General features: G+C 39.4%; 1 long non-coding RNA gene across 1 annotated transcript; it reads right to left on the reverse strand.

The window, feature by feature from the left end:
• Window positions 1–8,537: 8,537 nt before the first annotated feature.
• On the reverse strand, window positions 8,538–11,292 carry LOC145090230 (uncharacterized). The gene is made up of 8 exons (XR_013701448.1): window positions 10,754–11,292; window positions 10,560–10,625; window positions 10,374–10,489; window positions 9,884–9,960; window positions 9,756–9,791; window positions 9,118–9,664; window positions 8,956–9,035; window positions 8,538–8,826 (listed from the first exon to the last, which is right to left on the reverse strand). It is a non-coding gene; the product is annotated as an uncharacterized LOC145090230 (long non-coding RNA).
• Window positions 11,293–11,972: the final 680 nt, after the last annotated feature.

Raw genomic sequence — 11,972 nt, forward strand, 5'->3', positions numbered from 1 at the left:
ATGGTTGAGCAGATTCGGTGCGGTTATCGACTGCGAGCGACAGCTGGTGACCATACGAGACCCTAGTAGGGGAGTTCTTACGATGTACGGCGAGGGTACCCGTTCTGGATCAGTGTTTTGTTCGGCCGCTAGAGTGAGGCAGTGTCTACAGCAGGGTTGTAAGGGTTTTGTGGCGTACGTGATGGATACGCGGGTTGACTCCGAGAGGCCGAGGTCAGTGGAGGAGATTCCGATAGTGCGTGAGTTCCCAGATGTCTTTCCAGAGGAGTTGCCGGGTGTGCCTCCCGTGTGGCATGTGGAGTTCAGTATCGATTTGGTTCTGGGAGTCGCGCCTATTGCCAAGGTGCCTTATCGCCTTGCACCTTCAGAGATGCAGGAGTTGTCGTCACAGCTTCAGGAGCTGTTGGGAAAGGGGTTTATTCGGCCGAGCAGCTCGCCGTGGGGAGCGCCTATCCTTTTTTTAAGAAGAAGGATGGTTCACACCGAATGTGCATTGATTACCGGGAGTTGAACAAGCTGACGGTCAAGAACTGTTACCCGTTGCCGAGGATCTACGATTTGTTTGATCAGTTACAAGGAGCATCTTGGTTCTCCAAGATCAATTTGAGGTTTGGATACCATCAGGTGAGGGTGCGAGATGAGCACATCCAGAAGATAGCATTTAGGACGCGTTATGGGCATTACGAGTTTGTGGTGATGCCTTTCGGGCTCACCAATGCCCCAACAGTGTTCATGGATCTCATGAACCGAGTGTACAGGCCGATGCTGGATCGGTCAGTGATTGTCTTCATCGATGACATCTTGGTATATTCGAGGTCTAGAGAGCAGCACGAGGAACATTTGAGGGAGATCCTCAGGGTTTTGAGATCGGAGAGGCTTTATGCCAAATTCTCCAAGTGTGATTTCTGGTTGTGAGAGGTCCAGTTCCTGGGACATCTCGTTAACTAGAAATGGATATTGGTCGACCCGGCCAAAGTTGAGGCAGTGATGAGATGGGAGGTGCCGAGGTCACCCTCCGAGATCAGGAGTTTTCTAGGGTTGGTCGGTTATTATCGGAGATTTATCAAGGATTTCTCTAAGATCGTAGTGCTACTCACCAGATTGACCCGGAAGGGTGTAGCTTTTTCATGGGGCCCCGAGCAGCAGACCTCCTTTGAGACGCTTCGCCAAAGGTTATGTGAGGCCCCGGTGTTAGCCATCCCGGAGGGAATGGAGGACTTTGTGGTGTACTGTGATGCATCGATCCTGGGGATGGGAGCGGTGCTGATGCAGATAGGGCATGTGATAGCATACGCATCGAGGCAGCTGAAGCCACATGAGACGAGGTATCCCACCCATGACCTAGAGTTGGGGGCAGTGGTGTTTGCTCTCAAGATTTGGCGTCACTATCTGTATGGGGTTCATTGTACGATATACATGGACCATAAGAGTCTGAAGCATTTTATGGATCAGCCCAACCTAAATATGCGAAAGAGGAGGTGGTTGGATGTGGTTAAGGTTTATGATTGTGAGATCCTGTACCATCCAGGCAAGGTTAATGTGGTAGCCGACGCCCTGAGTCGCAGGGCGGAGAGCGCCCCATTGCGAGGTGTCTGTTTGCGTTTGACCGTGATGGCTCCGGTGTTGGACACCATTCGTGGAGCACAGGCTGAGGCAGCGAGATCGGAGAACCAGAAGAAAAAGTGAGTTGTAGGATTAGTATCAGAGTTTGTTACCGATGGTCGGGGACTTATGACATTTCAGGGGCGGATTTGGGTACCGTTTGTGGGAGGAATGCGTACCATCTTGATGGAAGAGGCTCATCGGTCGAAATTCTCGATCCATCCTGGGGCCACTAAGATGTATTTGGATCTGAAGAAGGAGTATTGGTGGCCCTGTATGAAGAGGGATGTTGCGTGGTTTGTTGAGAGGTGCTTAACCTGTCGTAGGGTTAAGGCCGAGCACCAGAGACCGCATGGTAGGTTGCAGCCATTGGAGGTTCCCGAATGGAAGTGGGAACAGATTACCATGGATTTTATCACCAAGTTTCCAAGGACTGCGAGGGGAGTCGATGCAATTTGGGTGATTGTGTACAGATTGACGAAGAGCGCTCACTTCCTTGCTATTAGTGAGAGCTCCTCCGCAGAGAAGTTAGCAGAGATGTACGTGAGGGAAGTGGTATCTCGGTATGGGGTGCCGATCTCGATTGTCTCAGACCGGGATGTACGTTTCACTTCCAGATTCTGGAAAAATTTTCATGAGGAGCTGGGTACTAGACTGCATTTTAGTACCGCATATCACCCCCAGACAGACAGACAGAGTGAGCGGACGATTCAGACACTCGAGGACATGCTTTGGGCATGTGTATTGGATTTCGGGGGAAGTTGGGATACATACTTGCCCTTGGCAGAGTTTTCTTACAAAAACAGCCATCATTCGAGCATTGGTATGCCACCCTTTGAGCTGTTGTATGGGAGGAGGTGTCGGACCCCCATTAGCTGGGGAGAAGTCGGACAACGTGTTATGGGCAACACTGAGATCGTACTTCAGACGACAGAGCAGATCCAGCAGGTCAGACAGAGGTTATTGACTGCTCAGAGTCAACAGAAGAGTTATGCGGACAGACACCAGTCCGAGCTTGAGTTTCAGGTCGGCGACTTTGTGCTCCTGAAGGTCTCTCCTTGGAAAGGAGTGATTCGATTCAGGAAGAGGGGCAAGTTGGGGCCCCGATATATTGGTCCATTTCGGGTGATCGCGAGGATAGGCAGGGTAGCCTATCGATTGGAATTGCCAGCAGAGTTGGGGCAGATTCACGACACTTTCCATGTGTCACAATTGCGGAAGTGTATAACCGATGAGTCGGCAGTGGTTCCACTAGAGGATATTCAGGTGGATACGAGCCTGAATTATGCTGAGAGACCAGTGGCAATCAAGGATCGGAAAATCAAGGTTATGAGGAACAAGGAGGTACCCTTGGTTTTGGTTCAGTGGCAGCATCGGAAGGGGTCCGATATGACTTGGGAGCCGAAGCGTGAGATGCGCGAGCAGCATCCGAAGTTATTTGCAGAGCGAGACTTCGAGGGCGTAGTCTAGTTCTAGTGGGGGAGAATTGTAACAGCCCGGATTTTCAGGTATTATTCATTCTTATATTTTTAGTATTTTGTGAGGAGACTCGACGAGTTGGAGCTCAAACTCGCCGAGTAGGATCGCGATTTGGACAAGGATTCGCGTCTGGACTCGGCGAGTCCAAGGAGTGGACTCGGTGAGTCCACGCTGTTTAATGAAACCCTAATTCCTCGGGTTTGGAGCCTATTTAAGGGCACTTATAGCCTCCCATTTGCGACTACTAGTCCCTTGAGAGAACCCTAAGAGAGCTAATTCGTTTTGGGAGAGAGGAAGTCACTTTTGGGCCTTTGTATTCCTTGTTTAGCAAGAGGAAGGTGGCAAGAGCAACGGCAGGGGAGATTACAGCAGATCCAGAGTCCAGAGGCTTCATTTTGAGGTAAGGGTTCGAATCTCCTTCAGTTATAGGGTTGATCTTTAAAGTTAGGGTTTTATACCCCTTTTTGCAGAGTGATTACGTGAAGCAAATGGTCCCTCTTTGAGTTTGTGCCTTGGATCTGGACTCAAAGAGGTCCAGAGACCTTAACCAATGGAGCTTTTTGGGTTATTATGGAGTCTTTGGACCTAGGTGGTTATTTTTGGGACAAAATATCCTTTTGATGCCTTGTGGGGGTTAAACAAGCATCAAGCTTCGAACTTTACGTAACATTCATGCTTGGGAAGGCTAGATCTAGGGTTTGGGAAAGCAGATCTGACCTCAGAAGGTCAATAAAAGTGTGTGCATGGCATGAACTCGCCGAGTTGTTCTTGGGACTCGGCGAGTAGGGTTGGGGTTTCACATAATATGTTCAGTGAGTGGACTCGCCGGGTTGGGGGATAACCCAGTGAGTCAGGAAGAGTTAATATGGGGATGAGTCAAGCCGGAATTCGCTGAGTTATTCTTGGGACTCGGCGAGTTGAGTTGTGGTTGCCCTGCGATTCAAGCCAGGTGGAAACTCGTCGAGTTAAGGGAGTGCTTGACGTGCCAAGAAAGATCCGAGGGAGTCAGTGAACGCGTTAGACTCGTCGAGTTGCTTTGGTGCACTCGCCGAGTCCGGTCAAAGTTGACCGTTGACCAGAGTTGACCAATGTTGACTTGATAGGTCTAGTCAACCTTTTGTTGTAAAAGTGTTAATTAGAGATATATTGTATTATAGGAAGATTATAGTGCGGAGGATCGAGCACGAGTGATTCCAGGGATTTGCGAGTTATCGAGATACACGAGGTGAGTCTTCTCACTATACTTTACCTTGAGTAGGTAACTAGAGTTATGTGATACAGTGCTTGTATGTTATGTATGTGTTATATGTTGCGCTGCATTATTCTATGTGATTTATGCTGTTCATGTTTACAGAGTTAGAACCTGAGGGTTCACAGAGTTTGGATGCACGGACCCATAGAGTTATATCCTCGAGTGGCTAATATGTGTTATATGTGGTATTTTGGGGAACTCACTAAGCTTTGTGCTTACAGTGTTTGGTGTTATTTGTTTCAGGTACTAGTGACGACCGTGGGAAGGCGCCGGCTTGATCAGTACACACACATGGGATTTTATGTTATGAGATCTTGGGATTTTTGTATGACATGAATTGTATTTCAAACATGGGTGTTTTTATGAATATTAAATGACTTATGTTTTTATAAAAATGCGAAAAATTATTTTGAAATTTACGGTGTTACACTACTTTCAATTTTTTTCTATTAAACATCCTAATTTTAAGTTCTTTTCCTATAATACATCATACTTTGAAAAATTGTTAGTTATGCCCTTTGCTCTAAATATAGAATATCTATACAAGTTACTTGTTGCTGCCCTTAAGAGATTAGCTATTACAGACAACTTCATTTGATCATCATTTGTACTATAAACAAATATTTAAAAACATAAAGATTACAAGTATATGCCATTAGTCATATCCAAGCAAAAACCACGTAAAAGCAAGAAAGATATCAATAATAACAACACCATTGAATCTTCTTAAAATAACTATATGTTTCACAAGGATAAAGTAGTTGCAAGAATGTGCAATATGAAACTAATAATAATAATAATAATAATAATAATAATAATAATAATAATAATAATAATAATAATTAATTGTCGTTTCAAAGATGATGAATTTAATTGTTCACTCCTAAATTCATCCCATGATATTGGCTTCACTCATAAGGTCTTTTATTGCGGTAGAGACTTTTATGTTTTGAAAAGTAAGAATTTTAAAGCAGGCTATAAATTTGTGTCTATTACCAAATTTGGGCCGAGAGTATGCCATCCAGGATTTTACTTTTCATGGAGAATTTTAAAGTAAGCCCACAAATTTGGTGATTTTAACCTATATATTTTACCAAATTTGTGTCTATTGAGGATTTTTGTTGTACATATCATTCTTTCAGTACTTCAATCCACATTTTTTTATTAAAGAAAATTAAAACTGAATGTTATGCTATATCTACTAACAGCATAATAAACACTTGTCAAATTTGTATTTTGATAAGTATGGACTTCAAAATGATTAATGTGGGAGCCGAACTAGCCTCGGGGGCATGGTTTTATCACATTGACAAAATGATCCTACTTTCTATAAATTAACATAAAAATATTCCTTCTTTGTTTATTGCGTGTATACATTTTTTTAAAATAGTTACCATTATATTAAGGTTAAACTGAATCTCATGATTTCAGATGGTTAATACTTCTAAAAGTCGTGTTTTATCAAACTTCTGTTTTTGATTGATAAAACTAGGATTCTTTATCATGTTTCAAATCATATCCACCTGGATGGACTTTTAGTCTTTTACTGTGGTGGAGACTTTTATGCCTAGCCAGGGCTGGTCCAGACGGTGGGCAACCCGGGCTACCGTCCAGGGCCCACGACTCCTGGGGCCCAAAATTTATATATATAAAAAAAATATTACCAAAATGATTTTTAGGGCCTAAAGTTGGTTCAAACTCAAACTAACTCAAAAGATAAACAATTTTGCTTGCTTTTTATTGTTAATTGAATGTGTTTATAGTCAATAAAAAAGATTTTTTTAATCTTTATTATATTTATCTTTAAAGGGCCTTTTTTTTTTCTTTTCGCCCCAGGCCCCATATACACTTGGAACGGCCCTGTGCCTAGCAATATGTTAGTTTATATACATGACAGAGAAGCCAATCATGGAGACTTTGTTTCTAAACAGAATAGTGCTTTAGCTATGGAATTTTCTTCCTAATTAACATGAAAAAAACAGATGCTTACAGTGATACAAGAATACCAATAAAATCGTTTAGGGTTTGGGGCAGTACTTGAAATCGGAATGTTGTGAGCAGCGACGACGTGGCTACGCAACGGGCGGCAGCGGCAGCAGGTTGAGAGAGAGAGGAAGAGATCCGATCTTGACCATTGTCCGACAATGGATTTGAACTCAACAAAAATACCCCTAATTTGTGAGGACGTAAATTGGGGATATTGAATTTACTAATTTGCCCCTAATGAAACATTATTGAAACAAACTCAAACATTATTGAAAAAAACTTTATGCGGCAATTACTTGACCATTTTTTTAACTAAAAAGTCAAAATAAAACATTTTAATTCTTTTTTTTTTTAGAACAGCTAGTACAATAGAGGGTAAATAAATTTTGATTTAGAGGTAATAATTTTCAAAGTCGGGATAATATTATTATAAGAAAATTAGCAAATGTATGTCATCAAAATCTAAAAATTGAAGCTAAAATATTTATAATGTAAAAATAATTGTGCATTTTTGTTTTTGTTGTTGAGTTTTCAAAAATAATTGTGCATTTTTAATATATCTTTTCAAAAATCTTCTATATTTTGCTACGGAAACATATTCCGTAACTATTTCACTACGAAATTTTCCGTAGCCAAATACCTATGGATTTTGATTTCGTAGTTATTTTGCAAATTCACCTTTTTTGTAACATATTCCATAATAGATTAGCTACAAAATTTTATTTTGTAGCAAATTTCCTAGCAAAATAGCTATGGATCCTAATTCCATAGCTAACTTGCTACGGATTTTTATTTTGTAGCCATTTTTGTAGCCAACTAGCTACATACATGGATTTTGTAACAAGTTTCATAGAGAACTAGCTACAACCAAAAAACTTGTAGCATTATTTGTAGTAAACTAGCTACAGATTTTAATTCCGTAGCAACTATTCAAGATTTAGCTACGGAATGCAATTATGTAGTCATTTCCGTAGCAAATTAGTTACAACCAACCATTTTGTAACATATTCCGTATTGAAATAACTATGAATTTCGATTCCGTAACAACTTTACGTAGCTATTTAAGATTCAGCTACGTAATGCAATTCCGTAACCATTTATATAGCAAAATAGCTACGACAAGTCGTTCCGTAGCATATTCCTTAGTAAAATAGAAACGGATTTTGATTCCATAGTAACTTTTCGTATCTATTTAGCATTTTTCTTGTAGTGGGTCGAGTACGCCCAATGTAGGGATCTGGTACGCGCCGCATACTCCTTAGGGTTGACTTTAGTTGACTTTTAGGGTTTAGTCAACAAATGGGCTTTTGGACCATTGGAGGGGTAGAATGGTCTTTTACCCTTCTGAGAGAGCATAGGAAGGGATTAGTCTAGCCTTTGAGAGTCTTTATTAAGTAGAGATATTTTCTGTATGTGATTAGGTGGAGGCTAGATCAATGTTTCGAGTTCGAGATCATTCGAGTTACCCGAGGTGAGTCTTCTCACTATCCATTACCTAGGGTGGTATCTATGTGTGGACCAGAAGGTCATATGTGTTTACTTGAGATTATGTGTTTTGTGATTATGTATGCTATGTGCTATTCTGATCAGACTGGAGGGTCCAACGATTTACGAGGCCAGAGGGTCCTCAACCAGACCGGACCGAAGGGTCCAACGAGCTAGACCGGACCAGAGGATCCAACGAGCTACAGGACTGGAGGGTCTCGCTGATACACATTGACCAGAGGGTCGTACAGAGTATAGCCTCTAGTGGTGAATTGTTGTATGTGGTATTTTGGGGAACTCACTAAGCATTCCCGCTTACCGCGTTATGTGTTTCCAGTACTTCCAAGGATCGCCGGGAAGGCACCGGCATGATTGTACACACACTCTTGATATTGAGCTATGATTGTGGATCTTGGAATTGAATAATTGTGTTGAAAACTTGTTGGTTGTTTTGAGAATTAATGATGAGATATTTGTTTATGAGTTTTTAAATTGAAAATTTTGTTTGAAAAATCATGTCGTTACATTCATCTTAATGCTACTACAAATGTTGTGTTGAATGATACTAAAAAAGAGTAATAAAATGAAAAGGTAAAAAATAATTTATACTTAAAAAGACAAATAAAATTGTAATATATGATTATAAATGTAGGGTGTACCCTAAGCATTCATTGTCCAAATCTATATTACTGTTACATATGATGATATGAACATATACCCATTAAAGCAACGATTTATTATATAAATTGCTTACCACTCCGACTATTACAGATATATCATCCATATTTCCACTTGCACAGAAACCATATAACCATCGGTACTTATCCTACTTCCACTTTCAGCTTTTAGAAAGTTCTACAAGTACAACACAACATCCATGAAACTATGTATAACCACTAATTTCTAAATGCCATTAGTCAAAGATGAGCCAATACTTTTGCTATCACTCAAATCAAAGATTTGTTCCATCAGTCACTTATTCTCTTGAAAATTGTGTTGGATCCACATCCTTTTCATCTCACCTACCACAAGAAGGATCATGAATTGAAAATCAAATGGTTGTATGCAATTGGGGAAAATGTTTACTATTAACAAATTTAAAGTTTTCAGCTCCAAAAATGCTTAACATGACAAAGGAAGCAATATTATACCCAGAAACACCATCTGTAACAACAGTAACTCCACCATTGTAAGTGCTCGCAAAGAAAGCGTCTTCCCTACCTTTTGCAACCTTGAAAGAAATTAACATACACAAAATGATCCAATAGGGAACAAAATTGATTTCATACCCACTGTAAGAGGAACATATATACCTTTTTGGGTTGCAGAATGAGTTGAGTTCCAACATGAATAGACAACTGAGGCTAACAAATTTAACAAACAACCAAAATTTGATATATAGACTCAACTGCCTGAATTGTAGCACCCATGGCAAGATAACTGTAAGAACGTGGGAAGGAGGTTGAGATGATTTTACTATAGGTGAGTCCAACAACAAAGTCAGGATCTTCTGGTTTACACCAAGCAACATAATACCCCGAGCCCTAAATCTAAATTGGATATCCCATGCAACATATTTTCTGCTCCTCCAGATGATTTTACCATGATTTTACCAGATAACTTCCAGTCATCTAATTCCACTAATTCATTCTTCCACCATATGAAAAAACAAATTGATAGATCGTACATATTTTACCTTCCTTGAATCTAGTTGGTCCTTGTAAACAGTTCCAAATCAACCTTCTCCTATCAAATTAGAAATCATGAAGTTCTGTGTAGATGCATCAAGCTGACAAAATGTATAAGCATCTGACTACTCCATGCCAAACCTTTCACTCATATAATCCACACCTTTTCCATCTGCACACGAACAAAACAAATTCCAAAAAAACCTAATCACTTGATTTTTTATAGATCTTCAAAAGAGATCTATAAAGTTTGATAATCCTACCAGTAACATCTTTATAGTTTCTCCCATTCCCATTAGCTGCAATTAGAAATAAATTAATTAAGAACCCCAATACGGAACTAAGTGAATAATATTGAATAACAATAATTATGATAAAACCAGCTACAAACCAGGAAACTCATCCGAATCCAAATCTCCATACACCATTAATGTAGAAGGTCCACAAGGAATGCTGAAAAATAGGACCCTAGAAAATAACATAAAAGGGTAAGTGGGTAATTGAGACTGTCATATACATATTATTAAGTGTTAACCACTCCACCAAGAAATAATAATTAGTATATGTAAATGATCACAAATTTGTAAACAACTTTCAGAAGGAAGGGAAGAATAAAAACTCGACTTCAAAGCATGAACAATAAAAAATAATCAACAAAGTTTATAAGAAAGTGAAAATCCAAACTTACATCTCTCTCTCTCTAAATGTGTGTGTGTGTGAAAGATTGAGATCACACACTGCTCAAGATCAAACACTTCAAGCCTATCATAAGCAATCATAATTATCTTCAAAATTGGGGTTTTAGTTTACTTCTTGTCCAAGATCAAATCAAATGTTTTTTGTTTTATATCAGAATGTATTTGCCTTTGTATATGATATACCTTGCTAAATGGAGAGAAAGCCTCTTTTAGTGATTTTTCATTCAACTAACCATCACAACCCTTCAATACCCACATCCAAGAGCTAAAAGGTTCACAAGAATAATTATATAATGACCCTGAAATCACCACTATTTACTGTCAAATAATAATTTGAAGAAAAACACATGTTGGTAAATCGGGGAATACCTGAAGTGAAGCTCAACCCAGTGAATAAGAGGATACATGAAGTGAAGTCAACTACTAGTTTAGCACCTATAAACCAATCAATCCCATATCCTTCATTAGGTTCCATGATTTCATGAACATAACCAAGCAAATTCACTTGAAATTTAAAAAAATTTGAAAGCAAGAACCAGAAGCAAAAATATGTATTGGATTACCTTAAGATCGATGAATTTAAAGAAAACAAAGTTGATGCGTGAAACATTATACAAATGTTTGCAGGTTTCCATGTGTGAAAGCAATTTTATTATTTTAGTCAGGGACCATCAAACCTAGCCATGCGTCTTCCACTTTGATTCAATTTTGAACTTGAAATCTCGCTAGATGTTTGACTAAATGTCCACACAAATACAAAAAAAATCGCATAGAAATCCCCATAAAACCTACTGGCTATCTTCGTCGTTCTCTGCACCTAATTTTCTGTTCATCGATTAAGTGATAGTCGTATCATTATATAGGCCCGATTTCTAGGTCGTGGTTATGGAAGTTACCGAGTAAAAAGCCTTCGTATCGTGATGATTGAAGGAGAACTACGGTGTCTTTGGAAGGAAACTGAAAACTGATAATCGTGGGAGGAGAAAACGATAGATGGTGAGGACGTGGGGAGAAGAAGTCGGAGAAGACGCAGAACCGCTGCTAGCGGTTGTGCAACTTGAGTTATTATGGCCGGGATGAAAAGTTGGAGGAGTTTGAATGGCTGTGATTTTGATGACGGTTTTCACTCATCGTCATCCATAGTATTAATAATTAAAGTATTAATAATTAATAATGTTGTAGAGGGTTTGAACTTCCTTAAAACCCATTTCTACCCTATTTTGGCCAACCATGCCAAGGATAGGAATGTACTTCCTTAAAACCCATTTCTACCCTCTTTTTAGCATCTTGACACCAAAGCATGGTAGTGCTTCCAAATTTTGCCTAAACATTTCTTTTAGGTAGTGTTTTCTCTCGTTAGTTTGAATTTAGTTCAATCCTCAATTTCTCAATTTCAAATATGTATAACTTTCTCATACGGACTCCGTTTTAGCGGATTCCTTTGCTCATGCATTCTATATTGTTGTGAGTATTTGTTTTTAAACAAATATGCATTTAAACCTCATTAGGTTGTACTTTTATAATGATAAACATCGTCTATAGGCTAACACCTTAATAGTACAACAATTCCTCCCAAAGCAGTACGACCTTTCATGGTACTATTCTACTAATAGATACAAGAGTTATTCTAATACAACCAAGTGTTTTGAGCGGATATATACACCCCGATTTACTATTACAAATTCACAAAATGGATGTTATATTATCTATTGATTTTCATTTTTTTTTTGTTCAATAAGTATGCAAATCCATATATCTGACTACATTGTAATTTGGAAAAAC

Source organism: Lactuca serriola, chromosome 2 (assembly GCF_051521515.1).
Source record: "Lactuca serriola cultivar US96UC23 chromosome 2, Lser_US96UC23_V15, whole genome shotgun sequence".
Taxonomy (NCBI): Eukaryota; Viridiplantae; Streptophyta; class Magnoliopsida; order Asterales; family Asteraceae; genus Lactuca; species Lactuca serriola.